The 11,438-nt window shown below is 45.3% G+C and overlaps 1 long non-coding RNA gene across 2 annotated transcripts; it reads left to right on the top strand.

Annotated features, from left to right (window-relative positions):
- The first annotated feature begins 20 nt into the window (after nucleotides 1–20).
- On the top strand, nucleotides 21–11,403 carry LOC148109393 (uncharacterized). 2 transcript variants are annotated; one of them, XR_015725663.1, is made up of 3 exons: nucleotides 21–327; nucleotides 7,905–7,947; nucleotides 10,981–11,403. It is a non-coding gene; the product is annotated as an uncharacterized LOC148109393 (long non-coding RNA). The 2 variants fall into 2 exon arrangements; XR_015725664.1 differs by lacking the exon at nucleotides 21–327 and adding an exon at nucleotides 338–5,596.
- Nucleotides 11,404–11,438: the final 35 nt, after the last annotated feature.

The raw sequence follows: 11,438 nt of genomic DNA, 5'->3' as shown, positions 1-11,438 counted from the left end.
TCCGGGCCGTCGTCGCCGCTCTAGGCGGCGGAGGCCACGCGACTTGGTGCTCCCTCCTCCCGCGGGGCGCCAAAGCGGGGGCTCCTTGGCTCTACCCGAGGTCGGAGCTCGCCGAGGCCCCCGTGCTCTGGCGACTGCATGTGGAAAGGCGAGGTTAGAAATGCAGGAAGACGGGATATGCCGCTGCAGTGGGACTTGGGTCCACAGGCCCTGGGATCGGAACAGACCGCAGCTTGATGAGCACATGAGGGCTCACGTCGGAGAACGGAGTCCCTCATCAGTAGATGACTCGGCGGACAGATGCAAACACTCCGATTCCTTCAGTAGGTAATACACATTTCGTGGGATTGCTCGTGGAACGTTTACCGAAACTGATTACACACTTAGATGTAAAGAATACGGATGTTTTAAGATGCATTTGACAGGAAGATTATCAAAATTAGAAAGAAATATATAAGAAAAAGTTGACGAAAAACCCTTAAGTATTGGCATTTACGAAACACTGTCTAATCTTTTTTTTTAAGATGTTATTTTAAAGATTTTATTTATTTGACAGAGAGAGAGGCAGCGAGAGAGGGAACGCAAGCAGGGGGAGTGGGAGAGAGAAAAACAGGCTTCCCGCTGAGCAGGGAGCCCGATGAGGGGCTCGATTCCAGGACACCGGGATCACGCCCTGAGCCGAAGGCAGCCGCTTAACTGATGGAGCCAACCAGGCGCCCCTCTACATAACCTTTCAATCAAAAATGATAGTAGCTGGAAAATTACAGACTACTTATAAAGCTATGGAAAGCAAAACTTGATTCTCACATCTATGGAACCCAGTATAAAGTGTAAAATATATAAAATTCACTGAATATTTTTCAGAGAAAAAAATTAAATGTATTCATAAAATGAAGGAAATTTTCACCTTTTAATGTTTGTGGGCCCAGTGTGGGCTCACAGGGAAGCTATACTTTAACATTTATCAGAGTCATCAAAATGTCAAAGCATGGGCTCAGTTTCTACTTGGAGCACATTATATATCTGTGAGTGAGGGACAGGCAGGGCTAGGTAGGGAGAGCTAGGTAGGGGGCTACGTGATTCAGCTCACCAAAAATCCCAGAAATGCTGAGGCAAAAAGAAACCAGAGGTAAGGGAACATAACCACGCCAGAGAGGAGATATTCAAAGGACAAGTAATCATGGCGCTATCAGTGGTGACATCAAGATTTCAGTTCCCTGGTCAGTGTTCTATAAAAGACCATAAAAGCCCTCAGTGGCAACCCAGTCAGTACCCCTCTCACTCTAGAGAGCTTTCTTTCTGTTCTCACCTTCACTTAATAAACTATGACTTCACCCTTTTGTGCAAGATTCATTCTCCGACTCCTTGAGCTTAGAACCCTGTAACCCGTAACACCTGCTTCATTTGTAAAGAACCAAAAAGGGAGCATTCCAAACATAAAGAGAAGAGTAAAACAAAAACAAAAATCTCCCTGGTTCCCATGAGATTAAGGTCCTACAGTTGTGCATATACTAAAAATTTAAGAGAACCGCTTTAACTCTCTGAAATGTCTTCTAATGATTTGTAACTTCTTATGTAACAAAAAGTATATAACCCTGCGCCAACTGTCCTCTCCCACCCAGCACTCTCTTCTTTGTTGTTTTTGTGGTTGTTTAAGTAGGCTCCACGCCCAGTGTGGGACAGAGCATTCTCCTTCTCCTTCTCCTTCCCCTCTTCCTCCTTTTTTTTTTTTATTATGTTCAGTTAGCCCCTGTATAGTACATCATTAGTTTTTGATGTGAATATCCTCTTCTTCATGAATATTCTGTATTGGGGCAGCTGTCCTAACTTGGGCTCAAAGAAAACTCTCTTTAAGAGACTCTAATAAAAGTTTTGTTAATATTCCATCAACAGTATAAATATATTGCCTTAAATACTTTCCATTACTAAAGAAGACGAAAGGGTGTATCTTCAGAAGTTAGAAAAAGGAAAAATACATTTCTCTGCACCAGCAATAACCAACAAGATAATGTAACAAAAAAATGACATGTACTCCATGATAGCAACAAAAACCATAAAATATTGGGTAATTAATAAAGAGCACTCAAGACCTCTCTGGAGAACACTTGAAACTCTAGTAAAGGACACTGAAGGTTATCTTAGTAAATGGAGAGATATTTCTTGCTTTTGTATTGGGCAACTTAGTATTTCAAAGATGTAAATTTCCCCCCAATGTAACCTATAAATTTGCTGCAATCTAGTCAAAGTTCTACTTGGTTAGGAGGAAATTCAAAATATGTGTGGAAAAAGAAAAGTCATTGAATAGCCAAATCAACTTAAAAAGGGAAGGGGAGGATGTGCTATTTCTATTGACAGAAGAATTAACTGACAGCAGAAGTGGGACAGCAGAGAGATCGGTGTCAGACTTTTGTGGAGGCAGAAATTCAACAGATGATAAATGTGGCACAACAGTCAATGGGGGAAAGAGTAGACTCTTTAGTAGAAGTATTGAGAAAGCAAGCTCACTCAAAGAGAAAAACAGAACCAGATCTCTGCTTAACAGTGCACAGGATGGTACTGTCTAAATTAACCAAAGACCTGATAGGAACAGAAATGAGGTTAGCAGGAAAAATACACGGGAAATATTGTTGAGACCCTGGGGTGAAAGAGTTGCTCTGCTGATTAATCATCAGAGAAAGGCAAATTAAATGTCAGTGAGATAATGCTTCACCTGGCTGGGCTGGAGAAGCTAGAAGCCTGGATGTCGCTAGTGTTAGCACTTGAGGTTCAAATATTTTTCTCTCATGTAAAATCACAAATTTGTATGGCAGGTTCCCTAGGCAGTGATCGGGGACCCAAGTCCCCCCACTGAGGATTTTCTGCCTGCTGACTTGAAGGAGAAGAGGAGAATGGATAATAGGGATAAGGAGCTGCCTCTGCCACAGTCTCCATATGGTCACCTGCTGCACCAGGATGCAGCCCCTGGTCAAGAGGAACAATCCAAAGTCCTGTCCAGTCCTGAATGCAGCTCAGTCCAGCCCTCTGGGCAAGATGCAGCCTCTCCATCAGGTCCTATGACTGGAGGGCAGGTCGTGTGCCCACACATACCCAACCCAGAGGGTGGAGAATGAGGAGAATGGGAAACACACAGCAGCATTCAGACTCTGCTTGGCAGCGCCCAAGGGTTAGCCTGACATGCGATTATTTAAATAAAACTGTGTGGTATTTGAATGCAAAGTTTTCACACACTTGTAAGCAAGCTTTGCAGTCATCTCTGTGCAGGGTCTGCAGCGTCCTCCCATGGGCACCTCTGCATAAATGCTGGAGACCCTCTCCCTGGCAGGGAAGGGAGCTCTGGGACAGCACTCTGGTACCCAGACTCAGCTCTGGGAGGAGCTCCCTGGGCCTCATCAGGTCTGACTTGGCTCTCTGGAGGTTGTCCTTGTCCATAATCTGCATGTGACCTGCAAAGAAATGTGAGAGGCTGCCCTAGCTGCAGCTGCCTGGCTTTGCAGGGACTTCTTGATTGATAGCTGGGTCCCTGGGTCCGCTTCTTACACACATACTTCCATTCAGCTCCACATGCAAAGGCCCCACCTAGTCATGGGTTTAAGTCTGAGGACTCTTTTTTATTTGTTGGCCTCTATGTACTCTCCATCCTTCTCTCTGTCTCTCTCTCCAGCTCAAGGTGACTACCTTGCGGCCACTTGCACTGCCATATATCCCTCAAGTATTTCTAGAATGACCTTCCACACGTGAGACACAGGCCCACTCTCTATGGGCTGGGCTGTCTTCACGTCTGTTGGATCTGTGCAGTCACAAGGGCTCTGTGCTTAGAAAGTCTAGCACTTGGTTTAGTGCTGGACTGACCCCTGTTATATTGCTAAGAACTCTCAGTATTTGAGAGGAACGTGGGGCACAGACTTGGCTGCCTCGTCAGAGCCTTACTTTCTTAAAGCTTCATGTCGGATTCAGAAGAAGTTGGTGTTTTCAGCCTTGTGGGGCCTTCTTACCAGACTCACAGATCACAGGCCACAGGCAGAGGGAAGCCCGTTGTCCATCTGTCGTCTCCTTCTTTTGCCTTCCTCTAGCCTAATTCTCCCTCGGTGGGCTTTGCTGAAAGTGGAAAGAAGTAACCGACACTTGCCAACATTCTGAACTTTTTATTTTTAAAAAAAGAATTTATTCATTTATTTGACAGAGAGAGAAAGGCATTGTTAAGAAAAAAGGAACCAGAACATTAAAAAATTGGAAAATTCCCAGCCTGTCCATACTGCAAAAAATGAGAAAGTGTGTTCAGAAAAGAACACCAGGAATGTGGCCAGATTATTACTTGATAAAGAGATTATGGGACATGAGCAAAAACATTGCCAATTTGCATTGAGTGGGACAGAGATTGGACAAAATGAAGGAAGGCTGTCAGACGTCTAAGATCCTATAGGACTGAACCATAGAGCTACCAGGCTACAAATGTGCACCATTCTGCAAGACAAGGGAAGAATGACCCAAAGGTGATACAGAGATCATCACAGCTGCCTTCGCAATTTTCAAAGGGGGTACCCATTGCCTCGGTTTCAGCAGGCCTAACAGTGGCTGCCTGGAGCCTTGGGGAGCCCTCTGCAGAGCTTTCTGGAGACTTCAGGATGCCATTCCGCTTGGCAGAGCCACAGAGGGTAGACTGCTGCCCTGGTGGATCTGGAAGGCAGAGCCCTGAACACCTAAGGATTATTCTTGAGCCTTGGCTCTAATGATATTTTTCCTGCTAGGTTTTCAATTTGCTTGGAACTCATCACCCCTTTCTTCTTTCCAATTCTCCCTTTTGGAATGGAAATGCCTATTCTATGCCTGCCCCACCATTGTCTGTAGGAAGCACATAGCTTATCTGGTTACATATGTTCTCACCTAGAGAGGAATTTTGCCTCAGAATTGTAGTCATACCTCAGGTTTCATATCTGATACAGATATTTAGATGAGACTTTGGAATTAGTCTTCAGAGTTGATACTTGAATGAGTTAAGATTTTTGGGACTGTAGGGATGGGATGAATGTGTTTTGCATGGAGGAAGGATAAGAATTTTGGCAGGCCATGGAGGGAATGCTATGGATGGAATCTTTGTGTCCCCCAAGTTCATATGTTGAAGCTCTGACCCCATATGTGATAGTATTTGGAAGTGGGAACTTCGGAAGATGATTTGGTTACATGAGGTCATGAGAATGGGACTCCCATGTTAGGACTAGTATTCTTAAAATATTAAGAAGAGTATGCTCTGCTCTCTCTCTCACTCTGTCTCTCTCTCTCTGTCATGTGAGGGCATGGTGAGAAGGCAGCCATCTTCAAGTCAGGAAAAGGGCCCTCATGAAGAGCCTGATCACGATGGCACCCTGATCTTGGACTTCCCAGTCTCTAGAACTGTGAGAAGTAAGTGTCAATTGTAAGTCACCCAATCTATGGTATTTTGTTACAGCAGCCAAACTGACTAAGACACTAGTCGGTTTTGCTTCAAATGTGGGTCTTATAGGTTTGCCACATTTAACTATCTTTCACAGACTAGAGAATTTCATATGTCATGGGAGTCACCACATCTAAGTTCACCAGCCCTGAATTTTCCATATAAATGGTAAGTCAGCCTTCCTGAGTTGGGAGAGCCCATAAAATGATGAATATGTATGGAAATGAACATCAAAATTGATAAACCTTTAGCTATGTTGACTAAGAAAAAAAAGAAAAGACTCAAACTGTTAAAATTAGAAACAGATATGGGGATATTACTTCCGATTTGACAGAAATAAGAAGGATTGGGGCGCCTGGGTGTCTCAGTAGTTAAGCGTCTGCCTTTGGCTCAGGGCGTGATCCCAGCATTCTGGGATTGAGTTCCACATCAGGCTCCTCTGCTGGGAACCTGCTTCTTCCTCTCCCACTCCCCTGCTTGTGTTGCTTCTCTCACTGGCTGTCTCTCTCTCTGTCAAATAAATAAAATCTTAAAACACACACACACACACACACACACACACACACACACACACACACACACACACAGATCTTTAAAAAAAAAAGATCTATAAAAAAAAAAAGAAATAAAAAGGATTATAAGAGAGTGCCATGAACAAGTGTATGTAACCAAACTGGATAACCTAGATGAAATAGAAAAAATACCTAGAAACACACAACCTACTAAGACTGAATCATGAAGAAATAGAAAATGTGAATGATGTAAAATAGGAGATGGAAACACTAACCAAAATAAATAAATAAATAAATTTAAAAAGCCCTGGACTTGATGGCTTTACTGACGAATTCTGCCAAACATTCAAAGAAGCATTGACACCAATTCTTCTTAAACCTTCCAAGACATTGAAGAGGAGAGAACCATGTCCACTCCATGAGGCCAGCATAGCCAATCTGGAAAGACTACATATAGCATGATCCCAACCATAGGACATTCTGAAAAAGGCAAAACTGTGTAAACAGTAAAAAGATCAGTGGTTTCCAGGGATAGAGGGGGAGGGGTAAATAGGTGGAGCACAGATTTTTAGGGCAGTTAAATACTCTATATGACGCCATAATGATGGATACATGTCACTATACAGTTGTCCACATCCAAGGAATGTACAACAGCAGGAGTGAACTGAAATGTGAACTATGGCCTTTGAGTGAGTATGATGTGTTCCTGTAGGTCTGGCAATTTTAACAAATGTCGCAGTCTGATGGGGATGTTGGCACTGGGGGAGGCTGTGATGTGTGCGAGTTTGAGGGTACATGGGAACTCTCTGTACCTTCACCTCAACTTTTCTGTCAACCTAAAACTGCGCTTAAAAAACCACAAACATCACTCAGGGAAGGGAAACTAAGGCCCAATCCACAAAAGAGATAGACTCTTGTCTTTGTCCCTTTTCTTTTCTTTTCTTTTCTTTTCTTTTCTTTTCTTTTCTTTTCTTTTCTTCTCTCTTTCTTTCTTTCTTTCTTTCTTTCTTTCTTTCTTTCTTTCTTTCTTTCTTTCTTTTTTCTTTCTTTCTTTCTTCCTCCCTCCCTCCCTCCCTCCCTCCCTCCCTCCCTCCCTCCCTTCCTTCCTTCCTTCCTTCCTTCCTTCCTTCCTTCCTTCCTTCCTTCCTTCCTTTCTCTCTTCTTTTTTATGTAGGGTCCATGACCAGCATGGAGCCCATCATAGGGGTTGATCTCACAACCCTGAGATCAAGACCTGAGCTGAGATCAAGAGTCAGATGCTTGACTGGCTTAGCCACCCATGCACCCTCCATTCCCACTTTTCTAAAGCAATTGCTGGTGCAGAGGACCATTCCCATCAGGGATTCTCTGATCAAATGGGAACATTATCAACCTATGAAAATGGGTTGGTCAGGGTACAGGGTCAGGTGTAGCCCAGGCCTTCTATCCAAAACTCACAGCCCATATTCTTAGTGTGGTGGAGAGGTCCAGGGTAAAATCTGAACTGTGGATGGACTCCTTAAGAGAGTTCAGGACCCCTAGTGGACAGGCTTCACACTTGTTCACCTTGCCATCTCATGTGTCTGTGCGCCAAGCTTCTCTCTGGGTCAGGGCTACCTGGAGGCCAGCACTGAGCCTCAAAGACTGGCCACAAATGACTCCATTTGTCCCCAGGAAGCAGAATCCATAGAATGCAGCTCAGATGTTGCCCCAGATCTGACATCTGGGCCCCTTTTCAGGAGGGGACACAGAAATGTCAAGTGAGGACCAATGCACAAAATGCTCCCTTCTCTGGGTTGGATGGAAAAGGATCAGTAGAAAGTTTTTATCACCTTTAAAATGAATAACATGGAAACAATAGAGATCTCAACTAAGTTAATGTAGAGAACCTCATGCTTGTTCGCTTGCTGCTTGGTTAAATGAGGACAGCAAGAAACAGGCTCCAAGCTTTATTTTTATTATTAATTTATTTATTGGTCTTTCAGCAGGAACACAGAGGCAGGAAGAAACGAGTGGGGGCTTTTAAAGGTGAGACTCTGCTGGCCAACCCTGGGTTGACCTTCGTCTCCCTCTCCACCAGGCCCAGGTCCTTCAATTGGAAGATGCCAGTTCCTAGAGCCAGTCCTTCTCAGAAAGCAGAGCTCCCTGAGGAGCTCATCAGGGGAAGAGAGACCTGGCACTCTGCTTGCTCTGTCCTGCTCTCCGTGGGAATAACACAGTGACGGAGCTGGGAAGGGGTCTTACCCTCTAGGGACAGTGACACACAGTGGAAGAATTCTTGGATGTTTCAGAGGCAAAATCTGGGGGTCCTGGCTTTGGACAAGTTGTTAAGGCCCCTACTTTTTCAGACTCCTCCTTTGAGAGAGCACTTAGCCCCCTGTGACCACTTGGGATATGTGTGTGGAAGCACCTGTCCCATGACCCAGCAGTCATAGACTAAGCCTTACTGCTGTGGCCATTGACCCTTTGACCTTGAACACTAATTTCCGGGGGCACTCAGGGTTGAATTTTGAAGTAGCCTATGCCCAAGAAGACATTCTGCTCAGGCTCCTGCAGGGTCCCTTTGCTCCTCCAACACTACAACCGGTTCTCTTATTTCCCAGCTGTAAGCCTCACCTGAGTGACCCTAAAGTGGCAGCGGACAGGCCTCCACCTCAGAAGAGTCATTTGTACCCTCTGTTATTCCAGGGCTCCTCTCTCTAGCTTCCCCCTCAGATTTCAAGGGCCTGTGCAGTGTGTGGTTGACCTGGGAGGGAGAAGCACAGGGAAAGGGAGGTGATAGGAGCCATGAGGTGAGGGATAGAAGGACTATCAGAAATCAGGGATGTGGGGAAATGGGATACTTGCCAGCCCTGTCTGGCCTGTCTGCCCCTTGCTCTCCAGGATGCTCTTCTCACCTCTTGCCTCTTACAGGCACCTGGGCATGTGCTACTTTGAGGGACAGAAGGTGGGAAGGTCTATTGGGTGGGTCACTGCACACTCCTCATGGCTCCATTCTGGGGAGCTCTTGCCGTTTAGCACCAGGAGTTTGGCTCCCTTATAAAGCCACAGCCCCTGTCAAGGGCACCCCATTCTTGGTGTGGGGCCTTCAGTGTTCTTAGTTGCAACATCATGCTCTCCTCAAGCAGTTCCCCCTTTTGAGGATTAGACTCCATCGCCCCAATGTCCCCACTCTGCCTCTAAAACCTCACTGCAGGTGCATGCGATTTACCTATCAGCCTGAGCTTTGTGATCTCATGCCTTCCTGTGCACTTTTCTCAGCTCACTTGCCTCTGCGCCCTCCCTCTTTTTTTTTTTAAGATTTTATTTATTTATTAGAGAGAGATATAGAGAGAGCACAAGCAGGAGGAGCGGCAGGCAGAGGGAGAGAGAGAAGCAAGCTCCCCGCTGAGTAGAGAGCCCGATGCAGGACTCGATCCCAGGACCCTGGGCTCATGATCTGAGTGGAAGGCAGACGCTTAACCGACCGAGCCACCCAGGCGCCCCTGCACCCTTCCTCTTGACCCTTATATAACCTTGCTCATAAGTTGGCCCTAGCCCTTTCAGCTTGTGGGGTGTTCGCAGAAGCGTTTCTGTGCTTGCCACCCACATGCGATCATGCCCAGTGCAGCCTGGCTCCTGCGCCACCTAACCTCCCCACAGGGCTTTGCATGCAGTTCCAATGGATAGCCTAGGTATCAAATCCTGGGACACTTTTAGTCCTTATTATAAAGGACTTCTGTTGTATTTGATGCAGTTATTACCCCAGCCTTTAAATTTCTCTTTCGCTTCAGTGTTACCAGGATCCTAATTTCAGTCTGATTCCACTAATGACTTCCATCTCTTATTGATGGACTCCATTTCCTCTCTCTGCCCTTAATGATGCTTTGCCCAGGCCCCAGCCCCTACCTTTTCACCCCAAACTTCTGCCAATCTAGAGACCCCAACATGGCCCAGGGCACCACCACTTCCTCACCTTCTTTCACATCTATCCCCATAAAGAAAACACCAACTTTACCTTGGTTGATGTACTCAGACACTTAAATAAGAAATGAGGGGTCATCCTTGATCTTATTTCTTCCTCATGGTCTAAATCTGTCCAGTCACCTAGCCCTTCCAATTTTACCCTTTAAACATTTCTGGCACTTGTCCTTTCTCTTGCATGTATATCACGAATTCAGTCCCATATCACCTTTATTCTGGATGATTCCTATCCCTTTCAGTCCTAAGCAACTTTATCTGGCATTACCCCTTCACCTTGCTCATCCATTTCTCTCCCATAGGTTCAGTTCCGTATCACCTTCACCCAAATTGACACATTCTTTTTGTCCATTTCCTTTCCACCAGTTAAATCCCATATACCTTTACCTAGATCACCCCCGCAACCTCCTCATTCTGTTCCCTACCACTAGGCCTGTATCAGCCACTTCCCTGCCTCTTATCTTGGCTGATTAAAACAACACCATGACGTCAGTTATCTGTCCAGCACCCTGACACGACACAGCTTAAATACCCTCCAAGCTCCCACTGACCCCCCGTTTTAGAGCCAGTGCTCAATCCTGGTCCACAGGGTCCTGCCTGGTTGGGCCACTTTTTGCTTTTAGCCTCAGCCTCAGCCTGTGTTTGCCTGGGACTCTGCGCCCAGCGCGAGAACTGGCCCTGTGCCTACACTCGCCTGTGGTCCTGACTGTCCTGGCCCCTTTCTCTCTCTTCCTCCTCGCTGCCTGGCCAGTGCCCCAGGCCCACTGAGATTGGTCTTCCCTCCCTCTCTTACTCTTTACTTGGGGATGGAGGAGAAGGGAGGTGACATTACTGCTCCAACAGCCACAGATGGTATTCACTTTGAAAAATAAGGGAATTGGAGCTGTACGTTCCCATGTAGGTGCTGAGGGGGTGCTGGGTTCTCAGAATTTTTTGTTGAGGACTGGAAGGGAGGTTTTTAGCTATGAGTTTGTCCATTTGAATGGTGTTTCCTTCATTTTGGTGGTTTGTAGGAAGTTTTTGTGTGTGTTCTTTAAAATTTTTAAAAAAGATATTTATTTATTTATTTATTTATTTATTTATTTATTTATTTATTTATAGAGAAAGAGAGAGAGAGGGAGAGCACAAGCAGGGGAAGCGGCAGGCAGAGGGAGACGCAGGTTCCCTGCTGAGCAAGGACCCCGAGATCATGACCTGAGGTGAAGGCAGACACTTGACCAACTGAGGCACCCAGGAGCCCCTGCATTGTGTTCTGGTGAAGAATTTGGAACAGATGACCAGGACCAGAGAAACTGTGTTGGGGAAATGGAGAGATCTTGGTCAAAGGGCATAACCTTATAGTTACAAGATGAGTAAGTTCTGGGGATCTGAAGTGGTGATTATACTTATTAATACTGCATGTTGTACTTGAAATTTGCTGAGAATAGATGTTAAATGTTCTTATCACACAAAGGTGTGGAAACTGTGTAAGATGATGGATGTATTAATTAGCATGATTGTGGTAATCATTTAACAATGTATAGGTATATTAAATCATCACATTGTATACCTTAAATATA

Source organism: Ursus americanus, chromosome 9 (assembly GCF_024610735.1).
Source record: "Ursus americanus isolate L20-20 chromosome 9, mUrsAme1.1.p, whole genome shotgun sequence".
Taxonomy (NCBI): domain Eukaryota; kingdom Metazoa; phylum Chordata; class Mammalia; order Carnivora; family Ursidae; genus Ursus; species Ursus americanus.
This window is presented reverse-complemented; position numbering and strand designations above follow the sequence as displayed.